The sequence below is a fragment of the Atractosteus spatula genome, chromosome 1 (assembly GCF_055471065.1).
Source record: "Atractosteus spatula isolate fAtrSpa1 chromosome 1, fAtrSpa1.hap1, whole genome shotgun sequence".
NCBI lineage: Eukaryota > Metazoa > Chordata > Actinopteri > Semionotiformes > Lepisosteidae > Atractosteus > Atractosteus spatula.
The window spans coordinates 73,168,171-73,191,195 of record NC_142706.1 but is presented as its reverse complement, the minus strand read 5'-3'; the positions used below and the strand labels follow the sequence as shown (position 1 = coordinate 73,191,195).

Sequence of the window (23,025 nt, the reverse complement as noted above, 5' to 3'; positions counted from 1 at the left end):
CCTCAGTCCCGCCCAGGGGGCACGGCGCCCCCGCCACACAGCTTCAAGTAGCGAGTCCGGCGCCCCGGCTTGCGCTTACGGCCACACCACCCTGAACACGCCCGATCTCGTCTGATCTCGGAAGCTAAGCAGGGTCGGGCCTGGTTAGTACTTGGATGGGAGACCGCCTGGGAATACCAGGTGCTGTAAGCTTTTGCTCTCTCGGCCAGCGGGGGTCGCCGTTGGTGCCGTAGGCTTTGGGAGGAAGAACTCGAGTATGGACATTTATTTCCCGAAAATACCAAACATTTCAATCTTCCCACTTTTGTTTCCTTCGGCAACGCTGACTGGCAAACGGTATCGCGACGGTCGTCCACTTTCTAGGCATGCCAGTTCAGAAAGAGAAGCTCCCTCACATCCCTTCAGATGCTCAAGAAAAATGATCGATATCCTGATCTCTAAAGATGGCTCTTTTAATGGCATGCGTGTGATTCGTATTAGGAAAAAAACACGTTTGTAAAACGAATATCGAAGCTGCCTCTAAATCTGCAATTGAAGGTCAGTCAATAAACAACTCGTTTTTCGTAGAAATATACATATATTCATTTATAACCCATTTCATTCATTGAGCACAGATTCTCCAACAAAATGAGCAGGGATGGATTCAGAGTGAGCAGAAAAAAAGGGAAAAACCGAGTTAAGAACAAGAAAGCATAGCGTATGTCTGTAACGGGCACTAAAACGAGTACCATGTCGTCTGCCGGTGCTCGTGAATAACCCCCCTCTATGAAGCGGTTTCACCAGCATGTTGTGCTGCTCACGGGGGGGGGCTGCCGAGCGCGGAAGCCCAGCACAGCTCCCCAGCACACAGCAAAGCCGCCTGCACTGCCGCATCTGTTATTGGACCAAGCACACCAGGGGAGAGCGCGAACGCAGTCCCCCACTACCAGAAATTATGCAGTCGAGATTCCCACATTTGGGGAATTCGCAGGGGTCAGCACAGCCGGAGTGCAATGGCCGAGCCTCGCCCTGGGTGAACCTCCTTCTTGATCAAGGTATCTCCCCTGCCAGGTAAGTATGAGTTGTACAGGCCCCTGCAAGCGGCCCGCACCCACAGCACAGCACTCGCAGCCTAGGCCAGCTCCTCGCCCTGCACGCCACCGCCTCCTGCTGGGCCCACTCTTTCGCACACTCACACGCCACACCAACACTCAAAAGTGTGGGGAAAACGAGAAAACGAGCGCGCCGTTTCCTACACATCTGCAGTCGCCATTTCGCCATCGCAGCATGTCCCGGGATGCAATTCGGCCTCATTTACATATCACCAGACCGGCAGATCGCTACGCAAGCTCGCGACGTGCGCCTGCCACACACCGAACAAACACCGGAGCCTCTTCAGCAATTTCCGAAAAACGCGCCTGCTCGCCTGCCCCCAAGGCTCCGTCTCTTACCTGCTCTCCAGAGCCTGCTGCCTTCCGTGCTTTTCCCTCGGCACCGCTGCACCGCACCGCACACAGCTCCTGCAGCGGGGGGAGAAAGTTTCCACGCTCCGCCGCAGGGAAGGCTCGCTCCGTGCGCACACGTCCTTTCAATGCCAGTTCAACAAGTGCTCCGCATTAGCAGCGTCGGGGCTCCGGCGTGTCGCGCCTCACCTCACCTCGCACAGCCCCCTTCCTTCAATGTCTGGCGCTGGGCACGCCCCGCTCTCCTCCACCTCATCTTATCGCGTGTGACCTCCGACAATGGCCACAATGCCGGGGAATGGCACCTGTAAAGTGTTAATTGGGGCACAGGAACAGCCCGCCTCGTCTCGGGGGCCGGCTTCAAAGACAATACAGCAAGCACAGCGGGGCGGGGGAAGAAGACGACACGACACTCGCAGGCACATTCAGCTCCGGCGGGAACGAGTCCTCCGTCGGTCTTTTCAAGTGCTGAGAGCCGAGTAATCCCCGGTGACTAGGTCTCACCCTGCGACTCTCGACTGGGCTCACCCACGGCAGCCCAGCAGGTGTGAGCCCGGCCGGCACCCGGATGGGAGATTCCCCCCGGGAAAGCTCAGGTTGCTGCTGCTGCTCCTGCGAGACCAGTAGGGAGCGCTCACCCTGCGGGCTGTGTGGCTCTCTTATGCCCCAGCATCCTCATGGCGACACTCTGCTGCACAAACAGGCGCCGTCCTTCGGGGGAGGCGTAAAACCGAGGTGTCCTGACCCTCCTTGGCCATTCCAAATCCCAGGGCGTCTCTCAAGAAAGAGTCACGGGGGTGTTACCCATCAGTCGGGCTCTCCTCCTAATCCCCGTCTCACCTGTAACAATCAATGATGAGGCCCCCTGTCCCGTGATATTGTACTTGTCTCCTGGCCGCTGGCTGGCGCCGTGAGATTTAGTGCTCGCGCAAGAGACCGGGGCAGGGCGCGAACGCGGCCCCCCGCCCCCCGCCCCCCACAAAGTGTGCGCTCCAGGTTCCCTCTCGGGGCTCTGCAGCACAGCGTCCCGGCGCTTCCTCCTCGCCGGCCGCCGGGACAGCGGAAAGGCAGCGAGAAGGAGCCTCTTGCTCTGACGCCGCAAGGCCACAAGAGGGCGGAGGCGCCGCGCGTCTGGCCGACGTGTAGGGCCGGTGCGCTTTATGTGCCGAAATAAAACGCGACAGCCCAGAAATGTTTTCAGAGTGCTGTGCACTGGAGGTTTCTGTCTTGTGAACACTTGCCTTGTGCTCCTCCGTGCAGTTTGTTTGTCCTGCTCCAGTGCGGGACAAGAGCAGGGCAAGCCAACTGAAGGGAGCACATTCGCCAACATCCAGGCACGCACTGAGTTCGAAAGCGGCTCCTTTCCAAAGAATCGCACATGAACGATCCCTCAGTCCCGCCCAGGGGGCACGGCGCCCCCGCCACACAGCTTCAAGTAGCGAGTCCGGCGCCCCGGCTTGCGCTTACGGCCACACCACCCTGAACACGCCCGATCTCGTCTGATCTCGGAAGCTAAGCAGGGTCGGGCCTGGTTAGTACTTGGATGGGAGACCGCCTGGGAATACCAGGTGCTGTAAGCTTTTGCTCTCTCGGCCAGCGGGGGTCGCCGTTGGTGCCGTAGGCTTTGGGAGGAAGAACTCGAGTATGGACATTTATTTCCCGAAAATACCAAACATTTCAATCTTCCCACTTTTGTTTCCTTCGGCAACGCTGACTGGCAAACGGTATCGCGACGGTCGTCCACTTTCTAGGCATGCCAGTTCAGAAAGAGAAGCTCCCTCACATCCCTTCAGATGCTCAAGAAAAATGATCGATATCCTGATCTCTAAAGATGGCTCTTTTAATGGCATGCGTGTGATTCGTATTAGGAAAAAAACACGTTTGTAAAACGAATATCGAAGCTGCCTCTAAATCTGCAATTGAAGGTCAGTCAATAAACAACTCGTTTTTCGTAGAAATATACATATATTCATTTATAACCCATTTCATTCATTGAGCACAGATTCTCCAACAAAATGAGCAGGGATGGATTCAGAGTGAGCAGAAAAAAAGGGAAAAACCGAGTTAAGAACAAGAAAGCATAGCGTATGTCTGTAACGGGCACTAAAACGAGTACCATGTCGTCTGCCGGTGCTCGTGAATAACCCCCCTCTATGAAGCGGTTTCACCAGCATGTTGTGCTGCTCACGGGGGGGGGGCTGCCGAGCGCGGAAGCCCAGCACAGCTCCCCAGCACACAGCAAAGCCGCCTGCACTGCCGCATCTGTTATTGGACCAAGCACACCAGGGGAGAGCGCGAACGCAGTCCCCCACTACCAGAAATTATGCAGTCGAGATTCCCACATTTGGGGAATTCGCAGGGGTCAGCACAGCCGGAGTGCAATGGCCGAGCCTCGCCCTGGGTGAACCTCCTTCTTGATCAAGGTATCTCCCCTGCCAGGTAAGTATGAGTTGTACAGGCCCCTGCAAGCGGCCCGCACCCACAGCACAGCACTCGCAGCCTAGGCCAGCTCCTCGCCCTGCACGCCACCGCCTCCTGCTGGGCCCACTCTTTCGCACACTCACACGCCACACCAACACTCAAAAGTGTGGGGAAAACGAGAAAACGAGCGCGCCGTTTCCTACACATCTGCAGTCGCCATTTCGCCATCGCAGCATGTCCCGGGATGCAATTCGGCCTCATTTACATATCACCAGACCGGCAGATCGCTACGCAAGCTCGCGACGTGCGCCTGCCACACACCGAACAAACACCGGAGCCTCTTCAGCAATTTCCGAAAAACGCGCCTGCTCGCCTGCCCCCAAGGCTCCGTCTCTTACCTGCTCTCCAGAGCCTGCTGCCTTCCGTGCTTTTCCCTCGGCACCGCTGCACCGCACCGCACACAGCTCCTGCAGCGGGGGGAGAAAGTTTCCACGCTCCGCCGCAGGGAAGGCTCGCTCCGTGCGCACACGTCCTTTCAATGCCAGTTCAACAAGTGCTCCGCATTAGCAGCGTCGGGGCTCCGGCGTGTCGCGCCTCACCTCACCTCGCACAGCCCCCTTCCTTCAATGTCTGGCGCTGGGCACGCCCCGCTCTCCTCCACCTCATCTTATCGCGTGTGACCTCCGACAATGGCCACAATGCCGGGGAATGGCACCTGTAAAGTGTTAATTGGGGCACAGGAACAGCCCGCCTCGTCTCGGGGGCCGGCTTCAAAGACAATACAGCAAGCACAGCGGGGCGGGGGAAGAAGACGACACGACACTCGCAGGCACATTCAGCTCCGGCGGGAACGAGTCCTCCGTCGGTCTTTTCAAGTGCTGAGAGCCGAGTAATCCCCGGTGACTAGGTCTCACCCTGCGACTCTCGACTGGGCTCACCCACGGCAGCCCAGCAGGTGTGAGCCCGGCCGGCACCCGGATGGGAGATTCCCCCCGGGAAAGCTCAGGTTGCTGCTGCTGCTCCTGCGAGAGGGGTGACTGGGACCAGTAGGGAGCGCTCACCCTGCGGGCTGTGTGGCTCTCTTATGCCCCAGCATCCTCATGGCGACACTCTGCTGCACAAACAGGCGCCGTCCTTCGGGGGAGGCGTAAAACCGAGGTGTCCTGACCCTCCTTGGCCATTCCAAATCCCAGGGCGTCTCTCAAGAAAGAGTCACGGGGGTGTTACCCATCAGTCGGGCTCTCCTCCTAATCCCCGTCTCACCTGTAACAATCAATGATGAGGCCCCCTGTCCCGTGATATTGTACTTGTCTCCTGGCCGCTGGCTGGCGCCGTGAGATTTAGTGCTCGCGCAAGAGACCGGGGCAGGGCGCGAACGCGGCCCCCCGCCCCCCGCCCCCCACAAAGTGTGCGCTCCAGGTTCCCTCTCGGGGCTCTGCAGCACAGCGTCCCGGCGCTTCCTCCTCGCCGGCCGCCGGGACAGCGGAAAGGCAGCGAGAAGGAGCCTCTTGCTCTGACGCCGCAAGGCCACAAGAGGGCGGAGGCGCCGCGCGTCTGGCCGACGTGTAGGGCCGGTGCGCTTTATGTGCCGAAATAAAACGCGACAGCCCAGAAATGTTTTCAGAGTGCTGTGCACTGGAGGTTTCTGTCTTGTGAACACTTGCCTTGTGCTCCTCCGTGCAGTTTGTTTGTCCTGCTCCAGTGCGGGACAAGAGCAGGGCAAGCCAACTGAAGGGAGCACATTCGCCAACATCCAGGCACGCACTGAGTTCGAAAGCGGCTCCTTTCCAAAGAATCGCACATGAACGATCCCTCAGTCCCGCCCAGGGGGCACGGCGCCCCCGCCACACAGCTTCAAGTAGCGAGTCCGGCGCCCCGGCTTGCGCTTACGGCCACACCACCCTGAACACGCCCGATCTCGTCTGATCTCGGAAGCTAAGCAGGGTCGGGCCTGGTTAGTACTTGGATGGGAGACCGCCTGGGAATACCAGGTGCTGTAAGCTTTTGCTCTCTCGGCCAGCGGGGGTCGCCGTTGGTGCCGTAGGCTTTGGGAGGAAGAACTCGAGTATGGACATTTATTTCCCGAAAATACCAAACATTTCAATCTTCCCACTTTTGTTTCCTTCGGCAACGCTGACTGGCAAACGGTATCGCGACGGTCGTCCACTTTCTAGGCATGCCAGTTCAGAAAGAGAAGCTCCCTCACATCCCTTCAGATGCTCAAGAAAAATGATCGATATCCTGATCTCTAAAGATGGCTCTTTTAATGGCATGCGTGTGATTCGTATTAGGAAAAAAACACGTTTGTAAAACGAATATCGAAGCTGCCTCTAAATCTGCAATTGAAGGTCAGTCAATAAACAACTCGTTTTTCGTAGAAATATACATATATTCATTTATAACCCATTTCATTCATTGAGCACAGATTCTCCAACAAAATGAGCAGGGATGGATTCAGAGTGAGCAGAAAAAAAGGGAAAAACCGAGTTAAGAACAAGAAAGCATAGCGTATGTCTGTAACGGGCACTAAAACGAGTACCATGTCGTCTGCCGGTGCTCGTGAATAACCCCCCTCTATGAAGCGGTTTCACCAGCATGTTGTGCTGCTCACGGGGGGGGGCTGCCGAGCGCGGAAGCCCAGCACAGCTCCCCAGCACACAGCAAAGCCGCCTGCACTGCCGCATCTGTTATTGGACCAAGCACACCAGGGGAGAGCGCGAACGCAGTCCCCCACTACCAGAAATTATGCAGTCGAGATTCCCACATTTGGGGAATTCGCAGGGGTCAGCACAGCCGGAGTGCAATGGCCGAGCCTCGCCCTGGGTGAACCTCCTTCTTGATCAAGGTATCTCCCCTGCCAGGTAAGTATGAGTTGTACAGGCCCCTGCAAGCGGCCCGCACCCACAGCACAGCACTCGCAGCCTAGGCCAGCTCCTCGCCCTGCACGCCACCGCCTCCTGCTGGGCCCACTCTTTCGCACACTCACACGCCACACCAACACTCAAAAGTGTGGGGAAAACGAGAAAACGAGCGCGCCGTTTCCTACACATCTGCAGTCGCCATTTCGCCATCGCAGCATGTCCCGGGATGCAATTCGGCCTCATTTACATATCACCAGACCGGCAGATCGCTACGCAAGCTCGCGACGTGCGCCTGCCACACACCGAACAAACACCGGAGCCTCTTCAGCAATTTCCGAAAAACGCGCCTGCTCGCCTGCCCCCAAGGCTCCGTCTCTTACCTGCTCTCCAGAGCCTGCTGCCTTCCGTGCTTTTCCCTCGGCACCGCTGCACCGCACCGCACACAGCTCCTGCAGCGGGGGGAGAAAGTTTCCACGCTCCGCCGCAGGGAAGGCTCGCTCCGTGCGCACACGTCCTTTCAATGCCAGTTCAACAAGTGCTCCGCATTAGCAGCGTCGGGGCTCCGGCGTGTCGCGCCTCACCTCACCTCGCACAGCCCCCTTCCTTCAATGTCTGGCGCTGGGCACGCCCCGCTCTCCTCCACCTCATCTTATCGCGTGTGACCTCCGACAATGGCCACAATGCCGGGGAATGGCACCTGTAAAGTGTTAATTGGGGCACAGGAACAGCCCGCCTCGTCTCGGGGGCCGGCTTCAAAGACAATACAGCAAGCACAGCGGGGCGGGGGAAGAAGACGACACGACACTCGCAGGCACATTCAGCTCCGGCGGGAACGAGTCCTCCGTCGGTCTTTTCAAGTGCTGAGAGCCGAGTAATCCCCGGTGACTAGGTCTCACCCTGCGACTCTCGACTGGGCTCACCCACGGCAGCCCAGCAGGTGTGAGCCCGGCCGGCACCCGGATGGGAGATTCCCCCCGGGAAAGCTCAGGTTGCTGCTGCTGCTCCTGCGAGAGGGGTGACTGGGACCAGTAGGGAGCGCTCACCCTGCGGGCTGTGTGGCTCTCTTATGCCCCAGCATCCTCATGGCGACACTCTGCTGCACAAACAGGCGCCGTCCTTCGGGGGAGGCGTAAAACCGAGGTGTCCTGACCCTCCTTGGCCATTCCAAATCCCAGGGCGTCTCTCAAGAAAGAGTCACGGGGGTGTTACCCATCAGTCGGGCTCTCCTCCTAATCCCCGTCTCACCTGTAACAATCAATGATGAGGCCCCCTGTCCCGTGATATTGTACTTGTCTCCTGGCCGCTGGCTGGCGCCGTGAGATTTAGTGCTCGCGCAAGAGACCGGGGCAGGGCGCGAACGCGGCCCCCCGCCCCCCGCCCCCCACAAAGTGTGCGCTCCAGGTTCCCTCTCGGGGCTCTGCAGCACAGCGTCCCGGCGCTTCCTCCTCGCCGGCCGCCGGGACAGCGGAAAGGCAGCGAGAAGGAGCCTCTTGCTCTGACGCCGCAAGGCCACAAGAGGGCGGAGGCGCCGCGCGTCTGGCCGACGTGTAGGGCCGGTGCGCTTTATGTGCCGAAATAAAACGCGACAGCCCAGAAATGTTTTCAGAGTGCTGTGCACTGGAGGTTTCTGTCTTGTGAACACTTGCCTTGTGCTCCTCCGTGCAGTTTGTTTGTCCTGCTCCAGTGCGGGACAAGAGCAGGGCAAGCCAACTGAAGGGAGCACATTCGCCAACATCCAGGCACGCACTGAGTTCGAAAGCGGCTCCTTTCCAAAGAATCGCACATGAACGATCCCTCAGTCCCGCCCAGGGGGCACGGCGCCCCCGCCACACAGCTTCAAGTAGCGAGTCCGGCGCCCCGGCTTGCGCTTACGGCCACACCACCCTGAACACGCCCGATCTCGTCTGATCTCGGAAGCTAAGCAGGGTCGGGCCTGGTTAGTACTTGGATGGGAGACCGCCTGGGAATACCAGGTGCTGTAAGCTTTTGCTCTCTCGGCCAGCGGGGGTCGCCGTTGGTGCCGTAGGCTTTGGGAGGAAGAACTCGAGTATGGACATTTATTTCCCGAAAATACCAAACATTTCAATCTTCCCACTTTTGTTTCCTTCGGCAACGCTGACTGGCAAACGGTATCGCGACGGTCGTCCACTTTCTAGGCATGCCAGTTCAGAAAGAGAAGCTCCCTCACATCCCTTCAGATGCTCAAGAAAAATGATCGATATCCTGATCTCTAAAGATGGCTCTTTTAATGGCATGCGTGTGATTCGTATTAGGAAAAAAACACGTTTGTAAAACGAATATCGAAGCTGCCTCTAAATCTGCAATTGAAGGTCAGTCAATAAACAACTCGTTTTTCGTAGAAATATACATATATTCATTTATAACCCATTTCATTCATTGAGCACAGATTCTCCAACAAAATGAGCAGGGATGGATTCAGAGTGAGCAGAAAAAAAGGGAAAAACCGAGTTAAGAACAAGAAAGCATAGCGTATGTCTGTAACGGGCACTAAAACGAGTACCATGTCGTCTGCCGGTGCTCGTGAATAACCCCCCTCTATGAAGCGGTTTCACCAGCATGTTGTGCTGCTCACGGGGGGGGGCTGCCGAGCGCGGAAGCCCAGCACAGCTCCCCAGCACACAGCAAAGCCGCCTGCACTGCCGCATCTGTTATTGGACCAAGCACACCAGGGGAGAGCGCGAACGCAGTCCCCCACTACCAGAAATTATGCAGTCGAGATTCCCACATTTGGGGAATTCGCAGGGGTCAGCACAGCCGGAGTGCAATGGCCGAGCCTCGCCCTGGGTGAACCGATTTCGATTTTTAAGAACTTTATTTTCTTTTCACAAAAAAGTACAGGACATCACAATTTAGAAAGCTTTACATTAATATACATACTTAAAACAGTATATATGATCACATCTCATTACATTTGGACACGGTACCAGTTACATAGCAACAATTTCTTTTTTTCTGGTGCAAATCACATTCTTTACTTAAACATGATAATGTTTTTCACAGTTTCTTGAGATATTGACCTATGCTCTCTATTTCCCACAGATTTTCTGCTTCCTCCCTCCCTTCTCTCCATAGATCTCTGAGGTAATAGTTCTCTCGGGTGATGAACAGGGCCAGGCTACCTGCTGCCTTGACTGGGACCTCGATGCCTTTGAACAGCCCCATGTTCCTCACTCTCCACAGGGCGTCTTTCCCACTGTTCACCACGGCCCAGATCCTGTCAAACACGTCAGGAGGAAGTTTGACAGGAGAGATGCCGTATATGACGAAAGCAGCGGTCAGGGTAAATTGGGGCGAGAGAGCTTGCAACCAATCTTCAAACTGTGCCCAGAAGGCCTTAGCAAAAAAGCAGGACCACAGGAGATGGGTCACAGTCTCCTCCTCGCCGCAGCCCACCCTAACGCAGCGAGGGCTGGGGGTGAGGCCCCTACGGTACAAGAAAGTTCGTACCGGTAAGCACTGGTGGACGACACTCCAGGCTAAATCTCTGTGAATGTTGCACAGAAACTTAGCGGATGTGTGTTTCCACACCTTCCTTGTTTGGGCTGATGTTAAAATGCCCACAGGGGTCTGCCTATTGTTCTGGGGTGCAACGAAATCTTCCAGTTTTTGGACGCTGACATCTCGGAGGGGAATATGGCCAATTGGGTGAGATCTTAGAAAACTTTTAACTGTCCCATAAATTGCAGGGCATGTGTCAGAGAGTGGGACATCCAGCTGGGGTCTGACACCCCACACTCTGAACACCTCCCTACCTATCCAGAGCCTGGAAAAATAAGTCCAGGTACGCGCTGCAGGTGCTGTTGCAAAGCCTCTCAGCACAGAGGCCAGGAAAATGCACAGCAGCTTCGTAGCAATATCTGGGACAGACTTCCCCCCTGAGGGTAGCGGCCTGTACATTATTTCCCTTCTGAGTCTTTCCTGCTTCCCACCCCATAGAAATTGAAACATCAATCTCCTCAGCACCGCAGCAACACGGTGTGGGATTGGGAAGGTAGAAGCCAGAAAATTCAAGACAGGCAAGAGCTCAGCTTTGATGACCAGCACCTTCCCTGTCATGGTGAGGTCTCGGTCCTTCCATTGCATCAGTTTTTTGTTTAAGATTGGCAATTTGTTCTGCCAATTTACTGTTCCCATCTCTTCTCCAAAATACACCCCCAGGACCTTAATTCTCTTCTCTTGCAGCCTGAGATCATGTCCTTCTTTTGGTTCCCTCCAGTTCTGATAAAAAATCTCACTCTTAGATTTGTTAATTTTTGCAGAGGAAGCCAAAGAGAAACGATCACAGCACTGCAGAGCTCTGCTAATTGAGGCATTGTCAGAGAGGAGCAGGGTGACGTCATCCATGTATAGAGATGTCTTTACCTCTCCTCCCCCACTTCCAGGCACTGGTATCCCATTAATGGCCTGATCCTGGCGCAAGGCACAGGCTAAGGGCTCCATAGCCAAAACGAATAACAAGGGGGATAATGGGCAGCCCTGCCTCACCCCTGAACAGACTTCAAAGGGGCGTGATCTATTGCCATTAACCATTACTCTGCTGTTGCTACCTGTGTACAGCAGGTTAATCCACTTTCTCATGATGGGGCCAAACTTCATGTGCTCAAGTACCGATGTTAAGCCCTGGGTGAACCTCCTTCTTGATCAAGGTATCTCCCCTGCCAGGTAAGTATGAGTTGTACAGGCCCCTGCAAGCGGCCCGCACCCACAGCACAGCACTCGCAGCCTAGGCCAGCTCCTCGCCCTGCACGCCACCGCCTCCTGCTGGGCCCACTCTTTCGCACACTCACACGCCACACCAACACTCAAAAGTGTGGGGAAAACGAGAAAACGAGCGCGCCGTTTCCTACACATCTGCAGTCGCCATTTCGCCATCGCAGCATGTCCCGGGATGCAATTCGGCCTCATTTACATATCACCAGACCGGCAGATCGCTACGCAAGCTCGCGACGTGCGCCTGCCACACACCGAACAAACACCGGAGCCTCTTCAGCAATTTCCGAAAAACGCGCCTGCTCGCCTGCCCCCAAGGCTCCGTCTCTTACCTGCTCTCCAGAGCCTGCTGCCTTCCGTGCTTTTCCCTCGGCACCGCTGCACCGCACCGCACACAGCTCCTGCAGCGGGGGGAGAAAGTTTCCACGCTCCGCCGCAGGGAAGGCTCGCTCCGTGCGCACACGTCCTTTCAATGCCAGTTCAACAAGTGCTCCGCATTAGCAGCGTCGGGGCTCCGGCGTGTCGCGCCTCACCTCACCTCGCACAGCCCCCTTCCTTCAATGTCTGGCGCTGGGCACGCCCCGCTCTCCTCCACCTCATCTTATCGCGTGTGACCTCCGACAATGGCCACAATGCCGGGGAATGGCACCTGTAAAGTGTTAATTGGGGCACAGGAACAGCCCGCCTCGTCTCGGGGGCCGGCTTCAAAGACAATACAGCAAGCACAGCGGGGCGGGGGAAGAAGACGACACGACACTCGCAGGCACATTCAGCTCCGGCGGGAACGAGTCCTCCGTCGGTCTTTTCAAGTGCTGAGAGCCGAGTAATCCCCGGTGACTAGGTCTCACCCTGCGACTCTCGACTGGGCTCACCCACGGCAGCCCAGCAGGTGTGAGCCCGGCCGGCACCCGGATGGGAGATTCCCCCCGGGAAAGCTCAGGTTGCTGCTGCTGCTCCTGCGAGAGGGGTGACTGGGACCAGTAGGGAGCGCTCACCCTGCGGGCTGTGTGGCTCTCTTATGCCCCAGCATCCTCATGGCGACACTCTGCTGCACAAACAGGCGCCGTCCTTCGGGGGAGGCGTAAAACCGAGGTGTCCTGACCCTCCTTGGCCATTCCAAATCCCAGGGCGTCTCTCAAGAAAGAGTCACGGGGGTGTTACCCATCAGTCGGGCTCTCCTCCTAATCCCCGTCTCACCTGTAACAATCAATGATGAGGCCCCCTGTCCCGTGATATTGTACTTGTCTCCTGGCCGCTGGCTGGCGCCGTGAGATTTAGTGCTCGCGCAAGAGACCGGGGCAGGGCGCGAACGCGGCCCCCCGCCCCCCGCCCCCCACAAAGTGTGCGCTCCAGGTTCCCTCTCGGGGCTCTGCAGCACAGCGTCCCGGCGCTTCCTCCTCGCCGGCCGCCGGGACAGCGGAAAGGCAGCGAGAAGGAGCCTCTTGCTCTGACGCCGCAAGGCCACAAGAGGGCGGAGGCGCCGCGCGTCTGGCCGACGTGTAGGGCCGGTGCGCTTTATGTGCCGAAATAAAACGCGACAGCCCAGAAATGTTTTCAGAGTGCTGTGCACTGGAGGTTTCTGTCTTGTGAACACTTGCCTTGTGCTCCTCCGTGCAGTTTGTTTGTCCTGCTCCAGTGCGGGACAAGAGCAGGGCAAGCCAACTGAAGGGAGCACATTCGCCAACATCCAGGCACGCACTGAGTTCGAAAGCGGCTCCTTTCCAAAGAATCGCACATGAACGATCCCTCAGTCCCGCCCAGGGGGCACGGCGCCCCCGCCACACAGCTTCAAGTAGCGAGTCCGGCGCCCCGGCTTGCGCTTACGGCCACACCACCCTGAACACGCCCGATCTCGTCTGATCTCGGAAGCTAAGCAGGGTCGGGCCTGGTTAGTACTTGGATGGGAGACCGCCTGGGAATACCAGGTGCTGTAAGCTTTTGCTCTCTCGGCCAGCGGGGGTCGCCGTTGGTGCCGTAGGCTTTGGGAGGAAGAACTCGAGTATGGACATTTATTTCCCGAAAATACCAAACATTTCAATCTTCCCACTTTTGTTTCCTTCGGCAACGCTGACTGGCAAACGGTATCGCGACGGTCGTCCACTTTCTAGGCATGCCAGTTCAGAAAGAGAAGCTCCCTCACATCCCTTCAGATGCTCAAGAAAAATGATCGATATCCTGATCTCTAAAGATGGCTCTTTTAATGGCATGCGTGTGATTCGTATTAGGAAAAAAACACGTTTGTAAAACGAATATCAAAGCTGCCTCTAAATCTGCAATTGAAGGTCAGTCAATAAACAACTCGTTTTTCGTAGAAATATACATATATTCATTTATAACCCATTTCATTCATTGAGCACAGATTCTCCAACAAAATGAGCAGGGATGGATTCAGAGTGAGCAGAAAAAAAGAGAAAAACCGAGTTAAGAACAAGAAAGCATAGCGTATGTCTGTAACGGGCACTAAAACGAGTACCATGTCGTCTGCCGGTGCTCGTGAATAACCCCAGGGCATCTTTCTAATAACCCCCCTCTATGAAGCGGTTTCACCAGCATGTTGTGCTGCTCACGGGGGGGGACTGCCGAGCGCGGAAGCCCAGCACAGCTCCCCAGCACACAGCAAAGCCGCCTGCACTGCCGCATCTGTTATTGGACCAAGCACACCAGGGGAGAGCGCGAACGCAGTCCCCCACTACCTGAAATTATGCAGTCGAGATTCCCACATTTGGGGAATTCGCAGGGGTCAGCACAGCCGGAGTGCAATGGCCGAGCCTCGCCCTGGGTGAACCTCCTTCTTGATCAAGGTATCTCCCCTGCCAGGTAAGTATGAGTTGTACAGGCCCCTGCAAGCGGCCCGCACCCACAGCACAGCACTCGCAGCCTAGGCCAGCTCCTCGCCCTGCACGCCACCGCCTCCTGCTGGGCCCACTCTTTCGCACACTCACACGCCACACCAACACTCAAAAGTGTGGGGAAAACGAGAAAACGAGCGCGCCGTTTCCTACACATCTGCAGTCGCCATTTCGCCATCGCAGCATGTCCCGGGATGCAATTCGGCCTCATTTACATATCACCAGACCGGCAGATCGCTACGCAAGCTCGCGACGTGCGCCTGCCACACACCGAACAAACACCGGAGCCTCTTCAGCAATTTCCGAAAAACGCGCCTGCTCGCCTGCCCCCAAGGCTCCGTCTCTTACCTGCTCTCCAGAGCCTGCTGCCTTCCGTGCTTTTCCCTCGGCACCGCTGCACCGCACCGCACACAGCTCCTGCAGCGGGGGGAGAAAGTTTCCACGCTCCGCCGCAGGGAAGGCTCGCTCCGTGCGCACACGTCCTTTCAATGCCAGTTCAACAAGTGCTCCGCATTAGCAGCGTCGGGGCTCCGGCGTGTCGCGCCTCACCTCACCTCGCACAGCCCCCTTCCTTCAATGTCTGGCGCTGGGCACGCCCCGCTCTCCTCCACCTCATCTTATCGCGTGTGACCTCCGACAATGGCCACAATGCCGGGGAATGGCACCTGTAAAGTGTTAATTGGGGCACAGGAACAGCCCGCCTCGTCTCGGGGGCCGGCTTCAAAGACAATACAGCAAGCACAGCGGGGCGGGGGAAGAAGACGACACGACACTCGCAGGCACATTCAGCTCCGGCGGGAACGAGTCCTCCGTCGGTCTTTTCAAGTGCTGAGAGCCGAGTAATCCCCGGTGACTAGGTCTCACCCTGCGACTCTCGACTGGGCTCACCCACGGCAGCCCAGCAGGTGTGAGCCCGGCCGGCACCCGGATGGGAGATTCCCCCCGGGAAAGCTCAGGTTGCTGCTGCTGCTCCTGCGAGAGGGGTGACTGGGACCAGTAGGGAGCGCTCACCCTGCGGGCTGTGTGGCTCTCTTATGCCCCAGCATCCTCATGGCGACACTCTGCTGCACAAACAGGCGCCGTCCTTCGGGGGAGGCGTAAAACCGAGGTGTCCTGACCCTCCTTGGCCATTCCAAATCCCAGGGCGTCTCTCAAGAAAGAGTCACGGGGGTGTTACCCATCAGTCGGGCTCTCCTCCTAATCCCCGTCTCACCTGTAACAATCAATGATGAGGCCCCCTGTCCCGTGATATTGTACTTGTCTCCTGGCCGCTGGCTGGCGCCGTGAGATTTAGTGCTCGCGCAAGAGACCGGGGCAGGGCGCGAACGCGGCCCCCCGCCCCCCGCCCCCCACAAAGTGTGCGCTCCAGGTTCCCTCTCGGGGCTCTGCAGCACAGCGTCCCGGCGCTTCCTCCTCGCCGGCCGCCGGGACAGCGGAAAGGCAGCGAGAAGGAGCCTCTTGCTCTGACGCCGCAAGGCCACAAGAGGGCGGAGGCGCCGCGCGTCTGGCCGACGTGTAGGGCCGGTGCGCTTTATGTGCCGAAATAAAACGCGACAGCCCAGAAATGTTTTCAGAGTGCTGTGCACTGGAGGTTTCTGTCTTGTGAACACTTGCCTTGTGCTCCTCCGTGCAGTTTGTTTGTCCTGCTCCAGTGCGGGACAAGAGCAGGGCAAGCCAACTGAAGGGAGCACATTCGCCAACATCCAGGCACGCACTGAGTTCGAAAGCGGCTCCTTTCCAAAGAATCGCACATGAACGATCCCTCAGTCCCGCCCAGGGGGCACGGCGCCCCCGCCACACAGCTTCAAGTAGCGAGTCCGGCGCCCCGGCTTGCGCTTACGGCCACACCACCCTGAACACGCCCGATCTCGTCTGATCTCGGAAGCTAAGTAGGGTCGGGCCTGGTTAGTACTTGGATGGGAGACCGCCTGGGAATACCAGGTGCTGTAAGCTTTTGCTCTCTCGGCCAGCGGGGGTCGCCGTTGGTGCCGTAGGCTTTGGGAGGAAGAACTCGAGTATGGACATTTATTTCCCGAAAATACCAAACATTTCAATCTTCCCACTTTTGTTTCCTTCGGCAACGCTGACTGGCAAACGGTATCGCGACGGTCGTCCACTTTCTAGGCATGCCAGTTCAGAAAGAGAAGCTCCCTCACATCCCTTCAGATGCTCAAGAAAAATGATCGATATCCTGATCTCTAAAGATGGCTCTTTTAATGGCATGCGTGTGATTCGTATTAGGAAAAAAACACGTTTGTAAAACGAATATCGAAGCTGCCTCTAAATCTGCAATTGAAGGTCAGTCAATAAACAACTCGTTTTTCGTAGAAATATACATATATTCATTTATAACCCATTTCATTCATTGAGCACAGATTCTCCAACAAAATGAGCAGGGATGGATTCAGAGTGAGCAGAAAAAAAGGGAAAAACCGAGTTAAGAACAAGAAAGCATAGCGTATGTCTGTAACGGGCACTAAAACGAGTACCATGTCGTCTGCCGGTGCTCGTGAATAACCCCCCTCTATGAAGCGGTTTCACCAGCATGTTGTGCTGCTCACGGGGGGGGGCTGCCGAGCGCGGAAGCCCAGCACAGCTCCCCAGCACACAGCAAAGCCGCCTGCACTGCCGCATCTGTTATTGGACCAAGCACACCAGGGGAGAGCGCGAACGCAGTCCCCCACTACCTGAAATTATGCAGTCGAGATTCCCACATTTGGGGAATTCGCAGGGGTCAGCACAGCCGGAGTGCAATGGCCGAGCCTCGCCCTGGGTGAACCTCCTTCTTGATCAAGGTATCTCCCCTGCCAGGTAAGTATGAGTTGTACAGGCCCCTGCAAGCGGCCCGCACCCACAGCACAGCACTCGCAGCCTAGGCCAGCTCCTCGCCCTGCACGCCACCGCCTCCTGCTGGGCCCACTCTTTCGCACACTCACACGCCACACCAACACTCAAAAGTGTGGGGAAAACGAGAAAACGAGCGCGCCGTTTCCTACACATCTGCAGTCGCCATTTCGCCATCGCAGCATGTCCCGGGATGCAATTCGGCCTCATTTACATATCACCAGACCGGCAGATCGCTACGCAAGCTCGCGACGTGCGCCTGCCACACACCGAACAAACACCGGAGCCTCTTCAGCAATTTCCGAAAAACGCGCCTGCTCGCCTGCCCCCAAGGCTCCGTCTCTTACCTGCTCTCCAGAGCCTGCTGCCTTCCGTGCTTTTCCCTCGGCACCGCTGCACCGCACCGCACACAGCTCCTGCAGCGGGGGGAGAAAGTTTCCACGCTCCGCCGCAGGGAAGGCTCGCTCCGTGCGCACACGTCCTTTCAATGCCAGTTCAACAAGTGCTCCGCATTAGCAGCGTCGGGGCTCCGGCGTGTCGCGCCTCACCTCACCTCGCACAGCCCCCTTCCTTCAATGTCTGGCGCTGGGCACGCCCCGCTCTCCTCCACCTCATCTTATCGCGTGTGACCTCCGACAATGGCCACAATGCCGGGGAATGGCACCTGTAAAGTGTTAATTGGGGCACAGGAACAGCCCGCCTCGTCTCGGGGGCCGGCTTCAAAGACAATACAGCAAGCACAGCGGGGCGGGGGAAGAAGACGACACGACACTCGCAGGCACATTCAGCTCCGGCGGGAACGAGTCCTCCGTCGGTCTTTTCAAGTGCTGAGAGCCGAGTAATCCCCGGTGACTAGGTCTCACCCTGCGACTCTCGACTGGGCTCACCCACGGCAGCCCAGCAGGTGTGAGCCCGGCCGGCACCCGGATGGGAGATTCCCCCCGGGAAAGCTCAGGTTGCTGCTGCTGCTCCTGCGAGAGGGGTGACTGGGACCAGTAGGGAGCGCTCACCCTGCGGGCTGTGTGGCTCTCTTATGCCCCAGCATCCTCATGGCGACACTCTGCTGCACAAACAGGCGCCGTCCTTCGGGGGAGGCGTAAAACCGAGGTGTCCTGACCCTCCTTGGCCATTCCAAATCCCAGGGCGTCTCTCAAGAAAGAGTCACGGGGGTGTTACCCATCAGTCGGGCTCTCCTCCTAATCCCCGTCTCACCTGTAACAATCAATGATGAGGCCCCCTGTCCCGTGATATTGTACTTGTCTCCTGGCCGCTGGCTGGCGCCGTGAGATTTAGTGCTCGCGCAAGAGACCGGGGCAGGGCGCGAACGCGGCCCCCCACAAAGTGTGCGCTCCAGGTTCCCTCTCGGGGCTCTGCAGCACAGCGTCCCGGCGCTTCCTCCTCGCCGGCCGCCGGGACAGCGGAAAGGCAGCGAGAAGGAGCCTCTTGCTCTGACGCCGCAAGGCCACAAGAGGGCGGAGGCGCCGCGCGTCTGGCCGACGTGTAGGGCCGGTGCGCTTTATGTGCCGAAATAAAACGCGACAGCCCCGAAATGTTTTCAGAGTGCTGTGCACTGGAGGTTTCTGTCTTGTGAACACTTGCCTTGTGCTCCTCCGTGCAGTTTGTTTGTCCTGCTCCAGTGCGGGACAAGAGCAGGGCAAGCCAACTGAAGGGAGCACATTCGCCAACATCCAGGCACGCACTGAGTTCGAAAGCGGCTCCTTTCCAAAGAATCGCACATGAACGATCCCTCAGTCCCGCCCAGGGGGCACGGCGCCCCCGCCACACAGCTTCAAGTAGCGAGTCCGGCGCCCCGGCTTGCGCTTACGGCCACACCACCCTGAACACGCCCGATCTCGTCTGATCTCGGAAGCTAAGCAGGGTCGGGCCTGGTTAGTACTTGGATGGGAGACCGCCTGGGAATACCAGGTGCTGTAAGCTTTTGCTCTCTCGGCCAGCGGGGGTCGCCGTTGGTGCCGTAGGCTTTGGGAGGAAGAACTCGAGTATGGACATTTATTTCCCGAAAATACCAAACATTTCAATCTTCCCACTTTTGTTTCCTTCGGCAACGCTGACTGGCAAACGGTATCGCGACGGTCGTCCACTTTCTAGGCATGCCAGTTCAGAAAGAGAAGCTCCCTCACATCCCTTCAGATGCTCAAGAAAAATGATCGATATCCTGATCTCTAAAGATGGCTCTTTTAATGGCATGCGTGTGATTCGTATTAGGAAAAAAACACGTTTGTAAAACGAATATCGAAGCTGCCTCTAAATCTGCAATTGAAGGTCAGTCAATAAACAACTCGTTTTTCGTAGAAATATACATATATTCATTTATAACCCATTTCATTCATTGAGCACAGATTCTCCAACAAAATGAGCAGGGATGGATTCAGAGTGAGCAGAAAAAAAGGGAAAAACCGAGTTAAGAACAAGAAAGCATAGCGTATGTCTGTAACGGGCACTAAAACGAGTACCATGTCGTCTGCCGGTGCTCGTGAATAACCCCCCTCTATGAAGCGGTTTCACCAGCATGTTGTGCTGCTCACGGGGGGGGACTGCCGAGCGCGGAAGCCCAGCACAGCTCCCCAGCACACAGCAAAGCCGCCTGCACTGCCGCATCTGTTATTGGACCAAGCACACCAGGGGAGAGCGCGAACGCAGTCCCCCACTACCAGAAATTATGCAGTCGAGATTCCCACATTTGGGGAATTCGCAGGGGTCAGCACAGCCGGAGTGCAATGGCCGAGCCTCGCCCTGGGTGAACCTCCTTCTTGATCAAGGTATCTCCCCTGCCAGGTAAGTATGAATTGTACAGGCCCCTGCAAGCGGCCCGCACCCACAGCACAGCACTCGCAGCCTAGGCCAGCTCCTCGCCCTGCACGCCACCGCCTCCTGCTGGGCCCACTCTTTCGCACACTCACACGCCACACCAACACTCAAAAGTGTGGGGAAAACGAGAAAACGAGCGCGCCGTTTCCTACACATCTGCAGTCGCCATTTCGCCATCGCAGCATGTCCCGGGATGCAATTCGGCCTCATTTACATATCACCATACCGGCAGATCGCTACGCAAGCTCGCGACGTGCGCCTGCCACACACCGAACAAACACCGGAGCCTCTTCAGCAATTTCCGAAAAACGCGCCTGCTCGCCTGCCCCCAAGGCTCCGTCTCTTACCTGCTCTCCAGAGCCTGCTGCCTTCCGTGCTTTTCCCTCGGCACCGCTGCACCGCACCGCACACAGCTCCTGCAGCGGGGGGAGAAAGTTTCCACGCTCCGCCGCAGGGAAGGCTCGCTCCGTGCGCACACGTCCTTTCAATGCCAGTTCAACAAGTGCTCCGCATTAGCAGCGTCGGGGCTCCGGCGTGTCGCGCCTCACCTCACCTCGCACAGCCCCCTTCCTTCAATGTCTGGCGCTGGGCACGCCCCGCTCTCCTCCACCTCATCTTATCGCGTGTGACCTCCGACAATGGCCACAATGCCGGGGAATGGCACCTGTAAAGTGTTAATTGGGGCACAGGAACAGCCCGCCTCGTCTCGGGGGCCGGCTTCAAAGACAATACAGCAAGCACAGCGGGGCGGGGGAAGAAGACGACACGACACTCGCAGGCACATTCAGCTCCGGCGGGAACGAGTCCTCCGTCGGTCTTTTCAAGTGCTGAGAGCCGAGTAATCCCCGGTGACTAGGTCTCACCCTGCGACTCTCGACTGGGCTCAACCACGGCAGCCCAGCAGGTGTGAGCCCGGCCGGCACCCGGATGGGAGATTCCCCCCGGGAAAGCTCAGGTTGCTGCTGCTGCTCCTGCGAGAGGGGTGACTGGGACCAGTAGGGAGCGCTCACCCTGCGGGCTGTGTGGCTCTCTTATGCCCCAGCATCCTCATGGCGACACTCTGCTGCACAAACAGGCGCCGTCCTTCGGGGGAGGCGTAAAACCGAGGTGTCCTGACCCTCCTTGGCCATTCCAAATCCCAGGGCGTCTCTCAAGAAAGAGTCACGGGGGTGTTACCCATCAGTCGGGCTCTCCTCCTAATCCCCGTCTCACCTGTAACAATCAATGATGAGGCCCCCTGTCCCGTGATATTGTACTTGTCTCCTGGCCGCTGGCTGGCGCCGTGAGATTTAGTGCTCGCGCAAGAGACCGGGGCAGGGCGCGAACGCGGCCCCCCGCCCCCCGCCCCCCACAAAGTGTGCGCTCCAGGTTCCCTCTCGGGGCTCTGCAGCACAGCGTCCCGGCGCTTCCTCCTCGCCGGCCGCCGGGACAGCGGAAAGGCAGCGAGAAGGAGCCTCTTGCTCTGACGCCGCAAGGCCACAAGAGGGCGGAGGCGCCGCGCGTCTGGCCGACGTGTAGGGCCGGTGCGCTTTATGTGCCGAAATAAAACGCGACAGCCCAGAAATGTTTTCAGAGTGCTGTGCACTGGAGGTTTCTGTCTTGTGAACACTTGCCTTGTGCTCCTCCGTGCAGTTTGTTTGTCCTGCTCCAGTGCGGGACAAGAGCAGGGCAAGCCAACTGAAGGGAGCACATTCGCCAACATCCAGGCACGCACTGAGTTCGAAAGCGGCTCCTTTCCAAAGAATCGCACATGAACGATCCCTCAGTCCCGCCCAGGGGGCACGGCGCCCCCGCCACACAGCTTCAAGTAGCGAGTCCGGCGCCCCGGCTTTCGCTTACGGCCACACCACCCTGAACACGCCCGATCTCGTCTGATCTCGGAAGCTAAGCAGGGTCGGGCCTGGTTAGTACTTGGATGGGAGACCGCCTGGGAATACCAGGTGCTGTAAGCTTTTGCTCTCTCGGCCAGCGGGGGTCGCCGTTGGTGCCGTAGGCTTTGGGAGGAAGAACTCGAGTATGGACATTTATTTCCCGAAAATACCAAACATTTCAATCTTCCCACTTTTGTTTCCTTCGGCAACGCTGACTGGCAAACGGTATCGCGACGGTCGTCCACTTTCTAGGCATGCCAGTTCAGAAAGAGAAGCTCCCTCACATCCCTTCAGATGCTCAAGAAAAATGATCGATATCCTGATCTCTAAAGATGGCTCTTTTAATGGCATGCGTGTGATTCGTATTAGGAAAAAAACACGTTTGTAAAACGAATATCGAAGCTGCCTCTAAATCTGCAATTGAAGGTCAGTCAATAAACAACTCGTTTTTCGTAGAAATATACATATATTCATTTATAACCCATTTCATTCATTGAGCACAGATTCTCCAACAAAATGAGCAGGGATGGATTCAGAGTGAGCAGAAAAAAAGGGAAAAACCGAGTTAAGAACAAGAAAGCATAGCGTATGTCTGTAACGGGCACTAAAACGAGTACCATGTCGTCTGCCGGTGCTCGTGAATAACCCCAGGGCATCTTTCTAATAACCCCCCTCTATGAAGCGGTTTCACCAGCATGTTGTGCTGCTCACGGGGGGGGGCTGCCGAGCGCGGAAGCCCAGCACAGCTCCCCAGCACACAGCAAAGCCGCCTGCACTGCCGCATCTGTTATTGGACCAAGCACACCAGGGGAGAGCGCGAACGCAGTCCCCCACTACCAGAAATTATGCAGTCGAGATTCCCACATTTGGGGAATTCGCAGGGGTCAGCACAGCCGGAGTGCAATGGCCGAGCCTCGCCGTGGGTGAACCAATTCAATTTTTAAGAACTTTATTTTCTTTTCACAAAAAAGTACAGGACATCACAATTTAGAACGCTTTACATTAATATACATACTTAAAACAGTATATATGATCACATCTCATTACATTTTGACACGGTACCAGTTACATAGCAACAATTTCTTTTTTTCTGGTGCAAATCACATTCTTTACTTAAACATGATAATGTTTTTCACAGTTTCTTGAGATATTGACCTATGCTCTCTATTTCCCACAG

At 56.8% G+C, this 23,025-nt stretch overlaps 15 non-coding genes and 1 pseudogene across 15 annotated transcripts; 8 read left to right on the top strand and 8 right to left on the bottom strand.

Moving 5' to 3' along the window:
• The first annotated feature begins 73 nt into the window (after positions 1 to 73).
• Positions 74 to 192, top strand: LOC148841783 (5S ribosomal RNA). The gene has a single exon (XR_016093225.1). It is a non-coding gene; the product is annotated as a 5S ribosomal RNA (ribosomal RNA).
• Positions 193 to 894: 702 nt separating this feature from the next.
• LOC148841782 (U1 spliceosomal RNA) lies at positions 895 to 1,058 on the bottom strand. The gene has a single exon (XR_016093016.1). It is a non-coding gene; the product is annotated as a U1 spliceosomal RNA (small nuclear RNA).
• A 1,845-nt stretch (positions 1,059 to 2,903) lies between these two features.
• On the top strand, positions 2,904 to 3,022 carry LOC148841781 (5S ribosomal RNA). Its single transcript, XR_016093214.1, has one exon. It is a non-coding gene; the product is annotated as a 5S ribosomal RNA (ribosomal RNA).
• A 703-nt stretch (positions 3,023 to 3,725) lies between these two features.
• On the bottom strand, positions 3,726 to 3,889 carry LOC148841780 (U1 spliceosomal RNA). Its single transcript, XR_016092999.1, has one exon. It is a non-coding gene; the product is annotated as a U1 spliceosomal RNA (small nuclear RNA).
• A 1,858-nt stretch (positions 3,890 to 5,747) lies between these two features.
• On the top strand, positions 5,748 to 5,866 carry LOC148841779 (5S ribosomal RNA). Its single transcript, XR_016093203.1, has one exon. It is a non-coding gene; the product is annotated as a 5S ribosomal RNA (ribosomal RNA).
• A 702-nt stretch (positions 5,867 to 6,568) lies between these two features.
• Positions 6,569 to 6,732, bottom strand: LOC148841778 (U1 spliceosomal RNA). Its single transcript, XR_016092910.1, has one exon. It is a non-coding gene; the product is annotated as a U1 spliceosomal RNA (small nuclear RNA).
• Positions 6,733 to 8,590: 1,858 nt separating this feature from the next.
• LOC148841777 (5S ribosomal RNA) lies at positions 8,591 to 8,709 on the top strand. Its single transcript, XR_016093192.1, has one exon. It is a non-coding gene; the product is annotated as a 5S ribosomal RNA (ribosomal RNA).
• Positions 8,710 to 9,411: 702 nt separating this feature from the next.
• Positions 9,412 to 9,581, bottom strand: LOC148841776 (U1 spliceosomal RNA). The gene has a single exon (XR_016091700.1). It is a non-coding gene; the product is annotated as a U1 spliceosomal RNA (small nuclear RNA).
• Positions 9,582 to 13,273: 3,692 nt separating this feature from the next.
• LOC148841775 (5S ribosomal RNA) lies at positions 13,274 to 13,392 on the top strand. The gene has a single exon (XR_016093181.1). It is a non-coding gene; the product is annotated as a 5S ribosomal RNA (ribosomal RNA).
• Positions 13,393 to 14,116: 724 nt separating this feature from the next.
• Positions 14,117 to 14,280, bottom strand: LOC148841774 (U1 spliceosomal RNA). Its single transcript, XR_016091643.1, has one exon. It is a non-coding gene; the product is annotated as a U1 spliceosomal RNA (small nuclear RNA).
• Positions 14,281 to 16,138: 1,858 nt separating this feature from the next.
• LOC148841773 (5S ribosomal RNA) lies at positions 16,139 to 16,257 on the top strand. Its single transcript, XR_016093705.1, has one exon. It is a non-coding gene; the product is annotated as a 5S ribosomal RNA (ribosomal RNA).
• A 702-nt stretch (positions 16,258 to 16,959) lies between these two features.
• On the bottom strand, positions 16,960 to 17,123 carry LOC148841772 (U1 spliceosomal RNA). The gene has a single exon (XR_016091636.1). It is a non-coding gene; the product is annotated as a U1 spliceosomal RNA (small nuclear RNA).
• Positions 17,124 to 18,967: 1,844 nt separating this feature from the next.
• LOC148841771 (5S ribosomal RNA) lies at positions 18,968 to 19,086 on the top strand. Its single transcript, XR_016093159.1, has one exon. It is a non-coding gene; the product is annotated as a 5S ribosomal RNA (ribosomal RNA).
• Positions 19,087 to 19,788: 702 nt separating this feature from the next.
• LOC148841770 (U1 spliceosomal RNA) lies at positions 19,789 to 19,952 on the bottom strand. Its single transcript, XR_016092789.1, has one exon. It is a non-coding gene; the product is annotated as a U1 spliceosomal RNA (small nuclear RNA).
• A 1,858-nt stretch (positions 19,953 to 21,810) lies between these two features.
• On the top strand, positions 21,811 to 21,929 carry LOC148841769 (5S ribosomal RNA). Its single transcript, XR_016093148.1, has one exon. It is a non-coding gene; the product is annotated as a 5S ribosomal RNA (ribosomal RNA).
• Positions 21,930 to 22,653: 724 nt separating this feature from the next.
• On the bottom strand, positions 22,654 to 22,788 carry LOC148841768 (U1 spliceosomal RNA; annotated as a pseudogene).
• Positions 22,789 to 23,025: the final 237 nt, after the last annotated feature.